Source organism: Cupressus sempervirens, chromosome 8, assembly GCF_028749045.1.
Source record: "Cupressus sempervirens isolate cs-2001-9-10 chromosome 8, ASM2874904v1, whole genome shotgun sequence".
NCBI classification, from domain to species: domain Eukaryota; kingdom Viridiplantae; phylum Streptophyta; class Pinopsida; order Cupressales; family Cupressaceae; genus Cupressus; species Cupressus sempervirens.
Window position 1 is genome coordinate 607390057 of NC_143125.1, and position 18904 is coordinate 607408960.

Sequence of the window (18904 nt, forward strand, 5' to 3'; positions counted from 1 at the left end):
GCCATATATATGCAGATATCAAGGACACATTACCCAGGTCCACCTAGGTAAGACTTAGTACTGGTAGACACATCTTGATGACCTTGTGTACATTGTATGGTGACCTTGGAGAGAGATAGAGGACTGGGATGATGCCCCCAGAGAGCTACCATGGATGTTCAGTTCTCAACCTCTAGTAGGCAGGACTACATCAATTATTGAGAGATTTGTGATATCATGAGTGTGGTGGTAGTATGACCAACCCCAGGACATTTTTGCTGAGTACTATGGTTATGTCAGGTTGCAAAAGGATGTTGAGTGGGGATGGCCACCACAGATGGATCCAGGGTGGTCCATGATAGATATTCATAGCCTAGCTATAGTTCAATGGGACTACCTGCCAGAGGTAGTAGATTTCGGGATGACACCTGCATATCAGGCATTTTTGATCAGCCATCCATTCCCACATTTTATAGATCCACTAAGGATGGAAGGGAAGGGACAAAGGTAGGTGCCCCAATAGCAGTAGGCACAACTACAATTGGTAGGTCAGCCATAGTAGTAGTAGGCACAACCGCAGTTGGCAGGTTAGCCACAACAACAATCATGGGTCTAGCACCGGGTTAAATAGATGTAGATTCTCCCATGTTAGATGGGATCAAACCTAGGTGCCAAGGGCAGGGGGATAGGACATAGTCGGTAGTAGAGACAAAGGATTGAGGAGTAGGCCCCTCAATAGGAGGTTCCACAGTAGCAGGTGCCACTATAGCAGGTGCCACCACAACGGAAAGCACCAGAGATGCTAGATGAGGATATGCCAGAGTAGTCGATAGCTGGGCTGTAGGACATAGTATGATAGGATCGAGAGCAGATTCATTAGGCCTCTTGGAAGTTGGGGGAGCTACAAATTTTAGTGGTAGTCTGGGATGCATAGCTGGTGGAGAGACAATAGGAGATGGACCAATGGAGAGAGCACATGGAGACTGTAGAGTGAAGATTAGAGTTGGTGCAAGATGAGGTACTTGATGAGACACTTCGAGTTCAACACTTTTCTTAGTATGCCCGAGAGTCTGGAGGTGTACAACCTCCTGTCAGACTAGATATGCCACCACCACCTCCGCCACTTACTGCTCTTGCTCCTCCTGGAGGTGAGGGTATGGGATAGAGTTAGACACTCTTTGTCTAACTATGATTTTGATTTCTAGCTATGTATTGACTGGTGTGCTAGAACCACATGTATCATTTTTGATTGATTGCGCTTGAGTAGTGCCCATTTTTGTACTGACCCATTCTTTTGATATATATATACGAGATCTTGAGCCTAGTATTTCTATGTACATGTCATTGTCTATTTTTGCTTTACTTTGATGTACATGATATGTATGTTGTACTTGGACAGAATGCATATGTATGGACTAACATCTCACATAGTGTTGCATGTTTTTTACTTGACAGTGACAGGCATTCAATTGAGGAGCATGAATCGATGAACCAAATGCTTGTGTAGCCATGAAGAAACTTGATATATGTAGAGATGCCCCTAATCCTTCATCACAAAGGGTAGGAATAGAATGACCATCGAATTACGTGCTTATGCAAGTGAAGAATGTAATGCAAGATTATGTTAAATGCAACCCTAGGTCTAGTTACCAAGCCCCAATATTTAATCATCACTAGATACAGAATAAATCTCGTAGGTCATACAATTTCCATTGACATTGCAATCATGGAAATATGAATATAACATACATTATTGGTTTGTCGGGATTAAATGTAAGCATTCAAGGCACAAGAAGCCATAATGACCAGAACATTTTTCCCTTTTAATATAGCAAGTTAACATAAGCATCAGAGCATAAACACTAGGATGACTTGAATGTTTCTTGCATGATAGGCACACTAAACACATGGGGGATCCATCTTATGCTAAATATTTAGTATTCATTCTGTCTGCAATGACCCTTGCATTCGTAACCTGAGACAAAGGTGTGCTAGATATACTCGCAGTGACCCATATGTTCACTTAGTAGGACGAGTATCAGTATTTACTATAGCATGAAGATTTCACTCCAACAAACAAGGAGAAGAACCAATGTTACTGGTGTATTCAAATAAAAGGAGTTGAGATACACACGACCATCCAATACGAGATGGAGGCTCTTATAGTGGACACCCCTTTTATAGGAATAGATCAACTTATTGGAACTAAAGCACAAATAGAAAGCAAAGAAAAACATCATAGCCCTAGTCATTGCTTCTCTAGTCGAAGATGACATCATCAAATTGCTCGAGGAGATATGATAAAGAAAAAAAAAGAAAATAAAGAAAATGCTAAACATATCCAAACAATTATATCATTGTTGAGTTCAATGTTTTGGGATTGATGTCGAGTGTTAGTGTCTAGAACATATTTCAAAAAAATCTCTTCAGTAAGGTGACAATAGTAGGTAGACACAGTCAGAACAACTGGTGACTAAGGTCAAAGAGGAATCTTCATGATGAAGAACCTAAGAAGGACTAAGCGACAATAGACAGACACAGCTAGGATGACTGGTGACTGATGCAAGAGAGATTTTCCATAAAGGAATTTGGAGACATGACCTTAGCAATAGTAGGTAGACACAACTGAAACAATTGGTGACTGTTGCAAAAGATATTCTATGAGGAGAATCTTGAAAAGAGTGACACTAGCAATAGTAGGCAGACGTAGTGAGGACCACTGGTGACTGTCATGAAGGAGATTCTATAAGGAGAATCTTAAAAAGAGTGACACTAGCAATAGTAGGAAAATAGACTAAGGAACATTGGTGACTGTCATGAAGGTGATTCTATGAGGAGAATCTCAAAAAGAGTGACACTAGGAGGGAATGCCCCTGAGTTGTGACAAGACTCAATCCATGGATACATGAGCAAAAAGAAAGAAAAGTAGGAAAGCAAAAGCATGAAAGTGATTGTACAGAAAGCCAGAAGATGCGCTGCAAGATAGAGCATTGGGAAAAAGAGGCACCTGTTGACCAAGTTTTCACCTTCTTGGCAAGATTTCCTTGTTTTGCTACGATGATGCCTGTTTCCAGGTTTTCACCAATGACACTTTTCTTGTTTTTCAATTTTTTTTGGTATTTTTCTCTTTTTTTGATTTGTTTGTATTTTTGAGATTTTTCAATTTTTTTGGTGTTACCAAGGTGCCTATTGCAAGGTTTTCACTAGGGTAACAATTTTTTCAGGACTTTTTCTGACTTTTAAGATTTTTTTTCAAGACATATATATATGTACAAAGAGCTTGCTGAGATTAAATCAACTATAAAACCGCTTTAGGTGGAGAATGTTGACAAGCTCTTTAAGCACTTCTCCTTTGATTGTAGAAAGCTGATAGGTGCTAGATCCATATACTATAGTAATGATGTATGGACCAAGCTAGTTTGGTTCAAACTTTCCTTTTTGTACTTGCTATTGTTGATTCTTGGGGTTCTCTCTTAGGATGAAATCACCTAGCTGGAAGTCACGTGGATCGACCCTCTGATTGTAGCTTCTTGCCATTCATTATTGATATGCTTGTAGATGATCACATGCTACTTGTCGTTGTTCATCCAGTAACACAAGCTCTTGAAGCTGAGCTATCTTGTAGTCATCATCAGTGATAAGCCTTTCATAAAGATTCTCAAGGTAGGAATCTTGACCTCTATTAGAAGTACATCATCTGCCCCAAACACCAATGCAAAGGGAGTTGTGCCCGTTGGAGTTCTGATGCTTGTCCTATGTGCCCACAGAGCTGGATTGATCTAGAGATGCCAATCTCTCCCTGATTTTCTGATTGTGTGATGAAGAATTTTGAGGATTGCCTTATTGGATGCCTCAGCTTGGCCATTACCCTGGGGGTAATAAATGGAAGACCAATGTTGTGTGATCTTGAATTTCTTGCATAGTTCCTTGAGGTCTTTATTCTTGAATTGTCCTCCATTATCAGTAATGATTGAGGATGGTACACCATATCTACAAATGATGTAGTTTGTGATGAAAAGTGCTAGAGTTTTGCCATCAGCAACTGTGAGAGGTATTGCCTCTACCCACTTTGTGAAATAATTTGTAGCTATGATGTTGAACTTATGTCCATTAGAAGAGGTTGGGTGAATTTGCCCCACCAAGTCGAAGGCCCATTGTTGAAATGGCCATGTTGTAGTAGAGGGAATCATCTCTCTGGCTAGAGTGTGAATGAGATTCCCATGTAGCTGACACTACTTGTAGGACCTATCATACTTGATAGCTTCTTGCTCTATTTTGGGCCAGTAGTAACCAGCACAAAGGAGTTTGCGAGCTAGTGTCAGGCCATTAGAATGAGATTCACAAATGCCCTCATGAATGTCAATTAGTGCATATTTGGACTATTTGAGTTCTAAACACCTAAGGAGTGTTCCGTTGAGACCTCTCCTACATAGATCGTTAGCAATAATGACATAATGTGAAGAATTATAGATTAGGTAATGTTTCTCATTCCATGTCAGACCTTCTAGAATGGTTTGATTATGAAGGTAGGAATAGATGTGATGGTAGTGGGGTGATTCTTGTCCTATAATAGAATAGATCATCCTAGAATCAGGGGTGTCATAGGCTGGGTAGTGTAATGCTTCCACCGAGAACTCATGTCGGAGATCATTTTTAGGCATTTGTAGCAGAGAGGCCAGGGTGGCCATGGCATCAACCACTTTATTATCTGCTCGTGGAACTTGCTAGAAGGTGATGTGTGCAAAATAATTCTTTAAGTCATCAACCATGCACTTGTAAGGAATTAGTTTCTCATCCTTTGTTTGATACACATCATTTACTTGGTTGATAACAAGCTGAGAGTCACCAAAGATGTCTAACTGATCCACTATCCATTTAGTTGCAATTTTCATGCCTTTGATCAAGGCCTCATATTCAACAATGTTATTTGTATAAGAAAATAGAATCTTGTATGCTTTGGGCAATGAGTATCTCTGTGGTGTAATAAAGAGTAATCCAACACCTGATCCCTATTGAGTGAAGGACCCATCGAAGAACATAACCCATGTATGGTGCATGAGTGTCAGAATTGACTCATCTGGGAAATCAATGTTCATTGGTAGAAGACTCTGTATGGGTGCCTCAGCCAACTATTCTGCAATTGCCTGTCCCTTTATAGCCTTGTGTTCAACATATTGGATGTCAAACTCACTGAGTATCATGACCCATTTAGCCAATCTTCCTGTGAGAGCTGCCTTACTAAGCAAGTAATTTAGTGGATCTATTTTAGCTACAAGCCATGTAGTGTGGGCAAGCATGTAGTGTCTCAACTTTTGGGAAGCAAAGACAATTGCCAAGCAAGCTTTCTCAATAATGCTATAGTTCTTCTCATAAGAAACTAGTGTTCGGCTCAAGTAGTAAATAGCTCTTTCTTTGTTGTCTTTATCTTCTTGAGCCAACAAGATTCCCAAAGATGTTTCAGTGGATGAAATGTATAAAACCAAGGGTTTCCCATGAATAGGAGGCATAAGAATTGAAGGATTGACAAGATATTGTTTGATCTATGTTAAGCTTTGCTCACAATCCTGGCTCCAATTGAATTTCACACCCTTGTGTAAGGTCTTTGTGAAGGGTTGTGATCTATCTGCCAATTGTGAAATAAACCTATGAATAGATTGAAGCCTTCCCTATAGTCCTCTCATCTGATTGATGTTTTGAGGTGGTGGCATGTCCATTATCGCTTGTACTTTCTTTGGATCTACTTTAATTCCTTTTGTAGAAACAATGTATCCTAGCAATTTCCTTGATGTGACACCAAATGCGCATTTCATAGGATTGAGTCAAAGACTGAATTTTTCCATATGATCTAGGATGGGTCCCAAATCTTGTAGATAAGTATTGCGTTTAGTGCTTTTGACCAAGGTATCATCGATGTAGTCCTCCATGGTTCTATGCATCATGTCATGGAAAATTGTAGTAATAGCTTGCTGATATATAGCACCAGCATTCTTCAAACCAAATGGAATCACATTCCAAAAAAAAGGTTCCCCATGCACATGTGAAATCCATTTTCTCTTGGTCTTCTGGCATAATTTTTATCTGATTGTATCTGAAAAAACCATCTATAAGTGAGTACATCTCATAGCTAGTCATCATGTCCACAATCATATCAATATTAGGGAGTGAAAAGTAATCTTTAGGACATGCCAAGTTAAGATCAAAAAAATTTGTACAAACCCTCATAGATTTATTGTGCTTGGAAATAAGAACAATATTGGATATCCATTCAGCATAATCAATTGCACGAATAAAACCAGCTTTTACAAGTTTTTCAAATTCTGCTTTGACAAGCAATGCAACATGAGGATGCATTTTTTGAAGCTTCTGTTTAATTGGTTTGATGCCTAGTGCTATGGAAAAATGATGCATGATAAGGTTAGATCCAATCCTGGCATGTTAGAGTATGTCCAAGCAAAATTTATTTTCTTTTCCTTGAAAAAGGCAATGAATTGTTCCTTCTCTTCAGGTGACAGTGACTGTGCCATATGTATCAGATGAGGATGTTCTTCGATGCACAGATTAATTGGCTACGTCAGCTCTATTAACACTGATGATCTCTCCTAAAAGCGACTAGGAAGGACATCAAATGTCTCATCCATGGGTGCCTCAGAGAGGTTTTCACCCTTGGATACGACTTTTAGTTTTACTTTTTTTGGATTCGACACTGCCACAATGTGGTTTTCACCATCGAACCTCTTGCATTTTTCTTTTTAATTGTGTGACTAAGATATTTGATGTTAGCCTCAGTCATGTTGATACTCTACTCATTGGTGGAAGACATTATAGGTTTGATAGTGTTTAGGTAACAAGTGAGAGCATAGTCATTCTGGAATGTGTAGACTTCGTTAGATGCATTGAGGTTCCAGTCTATAAGCTAGGGATGTGTGAGTGAGAGAGTAGTGGCTGGTTCAGTTATGTTCATAGAATAGTCATTAAGTGCATGGACCAACAATTTGAGACCTACGGCAACCTCATCCATAGGTGTGTTCAAATGCCTCAAAATACAAACATTAGTAAGTGACGACTCTAGGACACTAGTTGGATCAGATCCCCGTGACCTAACCCTAGACATTTCACCCATTTCAATTTGGTTTTCACAGACACACACTTGGTTAATGTCTTTATTAGTAGTAGCTTCTGAAAGAGAGTCAAATTCATATTCATGAGAATTTGTGCTACATGGTGAGAGATTATAGAACTCCCCAACAGTGATAGGGACATACTTGCCTTCATCCTCTAGGTTCTTACACAAATACTCAACATGACATGACTGATTAGATTCTCCCTTTTCTGAATGATATTTGAGCTGCTCAGTATTATGCTCAGAAGAATCACTAGTATCATCCACAGTGCTAACACATGGTACAAAGTCATCTAGTTCAGTAAAGAATTTAGTGAGATCATAAGGGATAGGATGGGGATAGGAATCTTCATCATTAAATTCTTCCTCTTGAGTATCTGACTTAGCTTGTGACTCATTTTTAGATGAACTCTTAGGTTTGGGGATGAATTTATTTGATCCCAAATGGAAAGGGACCTTCTTAAACCCTAGGCCAATTGTATCACTGTTGCTTTGAGCTTTTGCTTTGATAGGATCAATTAGGCCATTGTTATTGCACCCAATAGGGCCAATTCCCTTGAAACAAAAATGCTTCATAAGCCTAAGACCAGGTCCATATTTCTTAGGAGTAATTTCTCAAGCTTGTTATGTTAGGTCCACTGGAGCCTCTTCTCTCTAAAGCCATGTAGCAATGGCTCTATTTTCACTTTCATCTTCTAAGGGAATTGTAGCCTTGACAAAAGCACCATTATCCTTGGTCTAAGGTGTCAGCACAAATGGCCTCTTTGCCTCTGAGGGTCTCCCATAATGTTGAGGAGACTCTGGGAGAGATGTGAATGATAACACTGGTTCAATGTGATACTCTCCCATGCCAGTTTCTTTTAGTTTGACTAATTGCTCAATTTTTTTCAGCTTATTGTCATGATAATCAGTGGACTCATGGTTAGCAAGGACAAAAGTTTCAGCAGCTTTAAGCATATTGCAGGTATAGCTAATAGTGGTAGGAATAGTAACTTTAGAGCCATGAAATGGAAACATGATGCATTGGTGGTATTTGGATGGTACAACACACATCTCATGTATCCATGGCCATCCCAACAAAATTTTGTAAGCCAAGGGAATCTCAAGCACTTGACAGGTGACATCCCTCTCTATAGGACCGACACAAATGGGTAAAACCACAAGGCCTAGAGACTTTCGTTCCACTTCATCATATCCTTTGATAGTGATCTTTCATTAAGGATTAATAGAGTCCTTAGAATAATTCAATTTTCTAAGAAGAGCAGCAGAGACAATATTTAGGCTAGCGCCGTTGTCAATGAGTACTCGATGAACATGTGTCTGTTGGATCATAATCTTAATGTGTAGAGGCTTATTGTGTAGGTGACTCAGCGAGTTGTCATCTTCCTCATAAAAATTCATAAGATATGGCGAGGTCAGGTGACCTACCATGGATTGAAATTGCACAAGATCAAGATCTTGAGGAACATTTGCATCAGCGAGGGCTTTGTCCAGAATCTGCCTGTGAGCAGGTGAGATTTTAAGTAGCTTAAAGATAGAAATTTGAGCATTAGTTTGTTTCAGTTGATCAAGAATACTATAACTGGTTGCTGTTGAGTTCATTGTGGGTTTTTCACCTTTACCAAATGGACCAGCAAGGGCTTTGTCTTTGTGTTGTTCAGGATCTAAAGTAGGAGGTGCAGGGCCTTTGAGCACCAACTTGGCATGAAAGCAAGTAACAGTGTTAGCACAGTGTTGCGAAGGCACATTATCTGTTGGATTGGAAGTAGGGCCCCTCAAGGAAAATGGTGCCTTTGGTTTGTCATTATCTTGCTTGCCCTTAATGGTAATAATGTTGCAATATTCAGAATCTATAGGTTCAACCATATGAATGACATTGTCATCATTGGAATATGTATAGTTGACCTTGTTGTAGGGTTGTGGTTTTGAAGTCTCTCCTTTTTCATAAGCTGGGAAAGGTTCTTTGAATGCCTTGTGATCCAAGTTTTTGTTATGTCCATCTACCACAAGATCACCAACATCAATCATGTCTTGGACTTTATGGTGCAAGTTTATATAGTTGCTAGTTTTGTGTCCCTTGTTTTGGTGATACTCAAAAAATGAGGTTTCATTCCACCATGGTGGATATGGTTGTGGATCATAGGGATGAGGGTTATCCATTGGTGAAATAAGCTTATGTTGTAGCAATATCTTGTAAACCACATCCAAAGGTTCTCCCAAAGGCGTATATTCTCACTTGGGGTGTGTTGTCCAAGAGTTGCTTGATTTATTCCCAGATGTCTTATTGTCAGGAGGAGGTTTCTTAGCATTTTTGGCCACTTTGAGGCCATCTATGAGATTAAATGCCAGTTTAGCAAGTTTGGGTGTGACATTGTCAACAACTCCATCATGTACAATTTCTCGGTTCTTGTTGACATGTTTGGTTTTATCCTTGTTGGAAGTGGAACCTTGTTTTATGTCTCTCTAAAGAGTGAGTTCACATTTCTTGACCATAAATTATTCTATACAGATAGCCTATGTAATCATGTCTTCAAAGGTACATGGACCTTGTAGTTGGACTCTATACCCAAAATCAGGTAAGAGGTTATCAGTGAAAATGTCAAGCTTCTCCATTTTTGGGATTTTACAGGAATACTTAGTGTATAGTTGTCTCCACCTTTGGAGGAAAGTGAGAAAAGGTTCACCAACCTTCTATTTAAGGTTGCATAGATCTCAAATATTGACAGGGTGTTGTATGTTATGAGACTATTGCTGAACAAAGAGATTGGCAATTTTGTCAAATGTCTTAATACCAAGAGTTAAATGTGAGAACCAATCCAAAGGTTGACCACTTCGGCTTCTAGGGAATAAACACATGAGGTAGTTTTGATCATGCATAAACTCCATAGAAAAAGCACCAAATTCCCACAAGTGATCTTGGGGATCAGTAGTACCAAAGTACTTGTCATATTTGGGTAATTCTAAACCTTGTGGGAAAGGTGGCATGTTTATGCTTTTGTCCAATGGAAATGGAGAAAGAACATCCAATGTGTATGTCTTTGTGGGTTTCTCTTTCTCATGCATCATTTGAACCAATTGGTCTTGCATAATTTTTAGTTTTTTTTGGAGTTTAGAAGTTTCAGTTTCCTCTTTAGGTGTGATGATGGTTTTCACATTGAAATGAGAGGGTAACTTTGCTCCCTCTTGGGAAAGTTTGAGAAAGTACTTTTCTTTCTCTTTGTTGAGTAGGATTCCCATGACCTTTTGGAAGTTTTTGTCTCTTCAAAATTTTTCTATGTGTTCAGGAATTATTTCCACCTCTTCCTATTTCTCATCAGTGTCATAGTCTTTCTCTTTCTCTTTGTCATTCCTAGGTGGTTCTTGATGTCAAATATGACTACTATGTTCAAATTCATGATCAGTCATTATAGGAATGTGTTCAATTTCATTGTGTCATGTTTCAAAAGGTCCTCTAAAAAAAGGATCAGACATTGTGTTTGGTAATGCAGGACCTCTTCCTATCTCAGTATCCTCTTGGTACAAAGGATTCCTAACTTTTTGCAAGTTTATGGAGAATGTTTGCTGAGTTTGAGGTGACCTGGCAGGTGAGGGGGATCGTGAAGATGCCTCACTAGCCGAACTAGATACAGATTGTTTAACAAAAGGTAAGCAACCTCTACCATGATTATGACCCCTGACATGACCACATCTAAGTCTAAGAGGATAAAACATGTTGCTACTTCTGGTTGTGACAGTGATAGATAAGGACAAGAAGCTAGAACCTAGACAAGGACTAGACTAAGACTGAGTCTCAAAAAGGACAAGATAATAGCAAGAATGTTGTACACTAAGGCAAAAATGGTCTAATTTAAAGGCTAGAATAGCTAGAGATTATGACCAATGTGACACAAATTGTGACAAGCATTAAGAAATGAAGACAAAAGGTAACTTAAGAGACGAGACTAGTCAAAGTACAAGACAAAAGTCTTTAGCTAAGAGAAGTGTCACTATTTTAGGAGTTTTTACAGATAGAGAGCGATAAAAGGATGCAAAAAAAGATAGCAGGCAGGTTGCAAATAGCTAAAACAGACCCAAATTGGTAATGCTCACACAAAGTCTCACACAAGAAACTTTTGTAGGCCATGCGAAGAAGTTTTATAGGCCACGCAAAGATGTTTCCTGGTTCACGCGAGGGTCAATGATAGTGTTTTAATTTCATGTGAGAAAGTTCACAGGGTCGCACAAAGGCTCATGACAGAAGTTTAATTTTGCATGAGAACAAAATGATTTCGTGCAAGGACCATATGATTTCGTGCAAGACCCAAATGATTTCGTGCGAGAAGGCAGACCATTTTTACAAAAACAACTAATTTTGACAAGGTTTTTGGACTTTTTGGACAGATTGGGTAGATTTTTGAGACAAGTTCAATTGGACAGACAACAAGATTGACCTTGCAAGATGTTTGGTCAAAGTTTCAAGTTTACAATTTAGGAAAAGTGTTTAAAGAAGACAATGGGAAGCAAGTAGTAGTCAAAAATAGTCCTACTGAGGACAAGGAAATTCAACAGGATAGGGGGTCTTGAAATTTTTTTGTTGTAAAATAGTTTGGACTTTGTTGATGACTCAATAATAGACATGCTTTATCCCTAGAAAGAAAAAATGGTAGAGAAGGAAAAACCTTTGTCCCACATCTTATGCGCATGTGTCTACCTCACACAGCCATGTCACCCCCTAGAGGGCACCTATGTTTTTGGTATATTCAAAGGACTCAATAGTATACACTGAACGAGTGCCCTTGTGGCAGGGGATGAGTGCATATACCACCTTCAAAAATCCAGTAGCATGCTTATGGTGAGTTCTACAGGAGAGATTCTTCCCCCTCCTTGCACAAAGATTATGCCTCCTTTTGGAGGTGAATTGGGTAGCTTCTAACTAGGAGGTTTTTACTTGGCTTCCATTTGTATTAATTCTTGGTGGCTCTGCAAGCGGATTTGAGACCAACAACCCACACCAGCATCTGAAAGTGCACACTACTTGCTTAACAAGCTAGGGGCTAGTGCCGACTAGTGCACAGATAGAGCTTCCCCTTGATATGAGATATCAAAAATTAAGGGGAAGAAATTAATCCAGGTTTGGAGTCTTTCACTCTACAAAGCATCTTGATTATAGGGAGTTGGAATCTCTGGTGAAAGAAGTGTGCTCACTTGGGTCGTTCCTAGAGGTTGGATCACTCTGAGAGGCCCTCTAAAGGATTGACACAGACTGGTGGTTTAGATCTAAGGGTCTGAGTTTTTGATTTCCCTCAAAGGGAAAGAGCATAATCCTCTACCTTATTTCCTTTCCCAAACACACCAAACAAGTTAATTACCAACTTGGCTCAATCAATCCAAACTCATTCTTCCTTAAAGATTTTGATTCCCTAAAAGGAAATCATTATCTTATCATAAAAGAGAATAAGCGTTGGAGAACCACCAAGCTGCTTGCCCTTTTTAGAATGCCGTCTTTTAGATGCATCTAGGTTTTTGATTCACTCTTGGTCATGACCTCCAAGAAGTGAAGAGCATATTCCCCTATTCTTCCATCTTGCACCCTAGGAAGTTCACAAGCTCCTAATTAGACTAATTTTGAAAATAGAAAAGGAAGACACACATTGTTTTTGTGGGTTTGAAAATACTGTCTTTGACAAGCGTATCTTTGATAGTGTCCTGCAAGCAAACTGTTAGTCTGTTTTGGAGTGGGTTTTGAAAAGGAATCTTCAACAATACATCTTGCAAACAATGGTTAAGCTACAAGAAGTCAAAGAATAGATTAAGACGAGTATGTTGGCAAAATTAGATAAGCTGAAGATCAAAAAATAATGCTAAAAACTAAAACTGTTATCATAGGATTTCGCGCAAAATCTCTGTTCAAGCCACGCAAAATTATTCACAGCCTGCACGAAATTTTTTTACAGCCCGCACGAAGAAATAGGTGTTGTGCAAAATTTTGTGCACTTAGGAACTTTCTCGCATGACCTAGAAAGAATCTTTGCGCAAAGATTTTGGATCCTCGCGTGAAAATAAACAGTCTAGCGCGAAGATTCCTGAATTTGTATGAAATTGTATAGATAGAGAATTTAAAATTTGGTTTAAAAAATTTAGAGAAGCCTTGAGAAATTGATTTTCTTGGGCCCCATGGTGGGCACCAGAAATGTACCTATGAAATGTGGGCCTTTGAACCTCACAGACACTTCGACATAGTCATTACCTGCGGAATCATCCTGGGATAAACATGGAATAGTTCATCTAGAATGAACCAACAGAGCAACTTGTCACCTTCTATCTAGAAGGATTTGCCTAATTAATTTCCTCAGATTTGAGGTGTAGGCAACCAAACCTTCTAAGAATGAAGGATTTAAATGAAATGCAATTAGTCTATATGATCATGCAAAGTATTCTAGAATGAAAGATGCATTCTAATCTAAGAACATGTAAAGTAAATTAATCTAAATGTATGCAAGATTAAATCTAAATGAAAATTAAGCTAACAACGAAAAGATGTTAGAATATGCTAAAGCAAGGTTAGTGCAAAATGTGACAACAATTCGATAGCATGAAAATTCAACCTCTATAATGAGGCAATGAGGGTCTCTTAAATACACTTTCTTGGAATCCATCAATGATTGAGATCGATTTCAATCAATAGTTAGGATTGAAGTTGAAGTTCAGTCATAAAGGAAGATTCCCAAATCAAAGGGAGTTAACTGGCTCAGATCTGAGTGTAATAGTCAGTCAACTTAGATAGACTTTAGTGTAAAAGCAAGTGATCTAGGTCACTTCTAATTTGATCAGCAGTGAACTGGGAATTTCCTTTTTGAACTAAAGAGAGATTTTGGAGAGATACTTAATTTAATAAAATGAGGCATGCTCTCATAATTACCTTTTTTCATTTAATTAAATAATTCTATTTAATTAATTAGAGGCACTTTTCTTATTTAATTAAATAACGTCATTTAATTAATTAGGAATGACTTCCCATTTAATTAAATAACTTTTTTTAATTAATTAGAAGTAAGTTCTCCATTTAATTAAATAATTTTATTTAATTAATTAAAATAGGCATATTTATTAAATTAAATAAATTTAATTCCATAGTACATTAGCCTTAGGATATAATTTGATTTAATTAAAGTATAAATACTTAATAATTAAATTAAATATTAATCAATAGGTTTAATGTGACTAATATGAGTAAATACTATAGGAAATAAATAATAAGCATGATGAATGCAGATTAGGGTTTTTTGCATCTGACAATTAAGTCAAGTAGCGAGTAGCCGAATAAGAATTTTCCTAGTGACATAGGACTTTAGGATTGATCAGAAATAGACCAGAATTGGTATCATGAAAATGAACCAATTTTGGGGTATTACAACAAAAAGATGCACCTAAAGGGACTTGTGCTCTAGGGATGCCAAACATACCTTCGTTGGAGGCAAATCAACAAAGTACACTTTTTCTCCTGACCCTACCAAGTGGTATGCAATCAAATGTTACGGAGCCTCCCATGAATACACTAGGTGCAACACCAACTACAAAAATCCCTATTGATGCACAAAGGAAAAGTCTTATTGACATTACATCCATTCCTAATAGAAACACATCTCATAGTCAAGTCAATATGATGTCCCATGGAGAACTCTCCAAAACAAAAAGGAGCCAAAACAACAATACCAACATGACAATCACTTCTCAAGGATATAACCAACTACCCCAACAACATCAACCTATGGTGGTACAAGGACTTAACACTTCCAACCCTCAACCAAGTCTACATCCACTTAACACACATCCCACATATCAACAACAACATCAACCACAATGACAACAACCTCAAGTGGGGAAAACATCCAACATTCCTAATATGCAGTCCCCTGTGAACCCCTTTGAATTACACACAATTTATCAACAATAATTTCAGCAACAATTCCAACAACAACAAACCATACTTTCCAAACAACAAAAACAACTCAAACAACAAATGGAATATCAAAGATGCCTTGATCAACAAATTGTGTACCAACAACATTTATTACAACAAAAACATGTGCCACAACAACCTCAATAGATACCTCTACAACACCACTCACATACATGGTCTCACATACAACCAACAAAGGTATCCCAATAGCACCTGCCACACATGGCACAACAACAACACATGGTACAACAATTGCAATCAATCCTGCAAAAAGTGCCACATCAAATGCCACAACAAGTACCCCAACAACAAGGACCCTTTTTTCTTTGAGGTACCAACATGCCTCCTCCCCCTAGTGAGACGTCACTAGACTCATCAGACACAGAAATGTCAAAACTGAGTAGACATAGTTTGCACCATAGCAAATGATCTACTCATAGACACAAAAGACTTAAAGGAAAGACCATCATGCAAAACTCCAATGAAGAGCTATTAAAACAATTCAAACAACTTTCCAAACAAGTCGAGGCATTGGGAGTCCAAAAGAAATAGGCTTTGCATACAAAAAGGGACTTACATCCTAATCCATTTGATAAAAGTCTGTATATGCCTCCATTCCCAAAACACTTTGAGGCTCCAAGGTTTGAAAAATACTGAAGAAAAGGAAACCCTATTGATCACATCTAAGAATTTTGTGCCTCATGTACCAAAATTAGTGATGAGCCCACTTACATCATCAGATTGTTCCCTCATTCTCTAGGTGGGCCCGCACTTGAATGGTACTCCAAACTTCCTGGTAATATCAAATCCTAGTCGAAACTCACAGACAAGTTCATATCCCACTTTTCCTTTAACATTACAAATGAAGTGACACTTTCTAATTTGTGCTCAACTAAATAGAAGACATGAGAACCATTTATCACATTCTTACTTTGTTGGAGAAGCTTAGTTAGTCAATGCTCACTAGACATTCCTGAAGAACAAGAAGTAAACTTGTGCATTGAAAATTTAGTCCTAGACTTAATGTATGAACTCAAAATCAAGAGTCCAAACACCATTTCTAAACTGATATAAAAAGGGGCTAGTATTGAAGATGCTCTTATTTGTAAGGGAATCCTCAAGATAAACAAGGAAAACACAAACACCAGTCCCTCCAATGAGAAGCCAAAAATTTTCTCCAAAAACAAGAATGTGACTAATGATGGTATCGTGGATGCATGAACAATTAGCATATCACAACCTCAACTAACTTTGAAAGGTGAAAATCCTACAAATTCATAAACTCCTAATCAAACATCAGCCCCACAACTGAAGACTAAGACTTCCATGCAAGACAAATCTCGAAGGCACCCTAGAACCAAAGATAGGAAATTCACACCATTGGGGATACCTCTTGAGACTGCATTACAATAGTTATTGACTAATAACTTCCTGTAGTTACCCCTGATCAAAGACAAACCATTAACCAAAGTAGATTTGTGGGATGACAACAAATATTGTGATTACCACGGCACCAAAGGACATAAGACCTAATCATGCTTCCAACTAAAACATGCAATAAAAGACCTTATTTATGATGGTGTAATCACGGTTGATCCATCACTATTAGCATCCAACTCTAACCACACTATATTCAAAGATCCTTTGGGTAATCATGACAAAGAGAAACCCTTGAGTTCAAACTTAAACTCACAAGGTAATGTGAATTACACTCGCATGCAATATGACTACACTATCAATTGTTTCAATGAATTAGATTCCTACATATCCACATTCACTTTAAAGGCTGAAGACCCTCATTTCCCTGTCACTACACATTGTAGTAGGATCACCCTACCTAAAGCACCATCTAGACCTACTACTCCTACTAGACTTGTACTCCCTAGTAGACCTGCTGCTACTACTTCATCTCATTATAGCCTTGTTGAACAGCTCGATAAGACCCCTGCACAAATATCCATCTTGGACCTACTACATGCATTTCCCCAACACTAGAAGATCTTGGAGGAAGCCCTTAAAGAGCCAACTAAAGGGAATTCTTTCATAATGTAGAAGAACATGCAAATCAATACTTCACCAAATTTGCATTGAGCCCCTTTTGATTTCCTTATGGCTCCCAAGTTCTCATTGATTTGTTGCATCATTAACTCTACAAGATTGTAAGTATGATCCTTTTTCACTAGCTTGTAGGCAACATCTACTGCTATGAAGAGTACATTGTTTAACCTACTAGATTGGTAAAATTTGTGAGATATAATTCTTACAACAAAATCTAGTAGGGGGTCTTTGATGGTGTCAATTGTCATGCCCCTGTTGTTCCATTTGGCACCAGTATTTTTCTCAATTGCCTCCCTCTTATCAATCCTTAGGGTCTTGGGCCGATCTAGGGTTGGAATACCAGTAACCCTATGTATAGTTTTCTTTGTGAACTTTACTGGCCCAATTTCTAACCAAAAAGCTCCATCATGGATTCTGCTCAACACAATGCTTATCTATTCTATTTTAAAGACAATAGGGAAAACTAGGGTTTTGGTCAAACTCTTCTTCTCAACTATGGAGAATTCATCTTTAAGTATCCCATTTTCACAAAGTTTATCAAATGCATTAAAAATCTCCAAATCTCCTATTACTCCTATCTTACAGTTCTAGCATTTGCGTACATCCTGAACCATTACTACTTTATCAAGAATCATGAATAGGGCACCAGCAGGATCATTTTTGTAAGTGACCTCTGGGATTGGCTTGAACTCTGGTTGTTTAACTTTGTTGCTAACTAATTGAATTTCTAAACCTTCATTTCCCTTTGCAGACTTAGAACTAGATGCCATTTCTAATCAAACTAGGGTTTACTACTTAATCAAACTTTTCAAACTACATAACTCAACACTTGAATGAAATACCTGGTAAATCAATGAAATAAAGTTGGGTTGATATTAAATTGCTACAAATCACCTTTTGATCACTGGGAAATCACTCAATCACTTTACTTATCTTTCCTCTTTGTTTGAATGATCAAAAAATGAGTGATTTTTACCTTTTATTAGGCTTGAAACCTAGCATTTATTGCTTTCATGCTTACAACTATCACTCAGCTTCCAAAGGATTTTCCAACTTTGCATCAATTGTATTTCATTCACTTAGCAACTACTAATCTTGTTAATTTCTTGGTAGCCACTGTCAAGTCTTACTCAACAACTACTAGAATATTGAAGTTGGCATATACTGGAGTTTTACTAGGCAACCAAAGGTAACTCAACATCATCTTCCAACTTTTATCCTGGCATCTTAACTCATGTAGATTTCTTCTTTGTAGTGTACCTATGTTCTTTTGGGCTGATGTATGATACATCTTTATATGTATCAACCCCATGTGCCTTTTTGGTGCTTAATTTGATGAGGTGTGATCACTCGACCTCTTGGGTGAAGTGATCTCTCCATTTGATGCACTGCACTCACCTTTCTTTTGCCATGTCTTCTTCATATCTTCCCTGATATGTTCCACATCAACTTTTTATTTGCCCTTGTTAACTTTAGTTTTGGGTGCCTTGTGTTGGACAGTTCCTGCTAATATGAACAGTCTTCAAGAAACTAAAACAAGTAGTTTGATTCAACCATCTATTGTAGTTCCCCTTGAAGTGTGTTCTTATGCAATTCTGAGGTATATGACCATATTCCTGATAGTAGTGACAACTATGCCTTGTATTATAGTCCCAATTGTAGTGATGTGTATAGTTGTTTCTCTTTGTATGCTGATTGGGTGTCCACATAGGCTTTGATCTACATTCAAATGCTCTATATCCATATTTTTTGTATTTGTAGTAGCGACCCTCAAAGCTTGGTGTCCTCATGGTCTTGGTTCTGTAGTC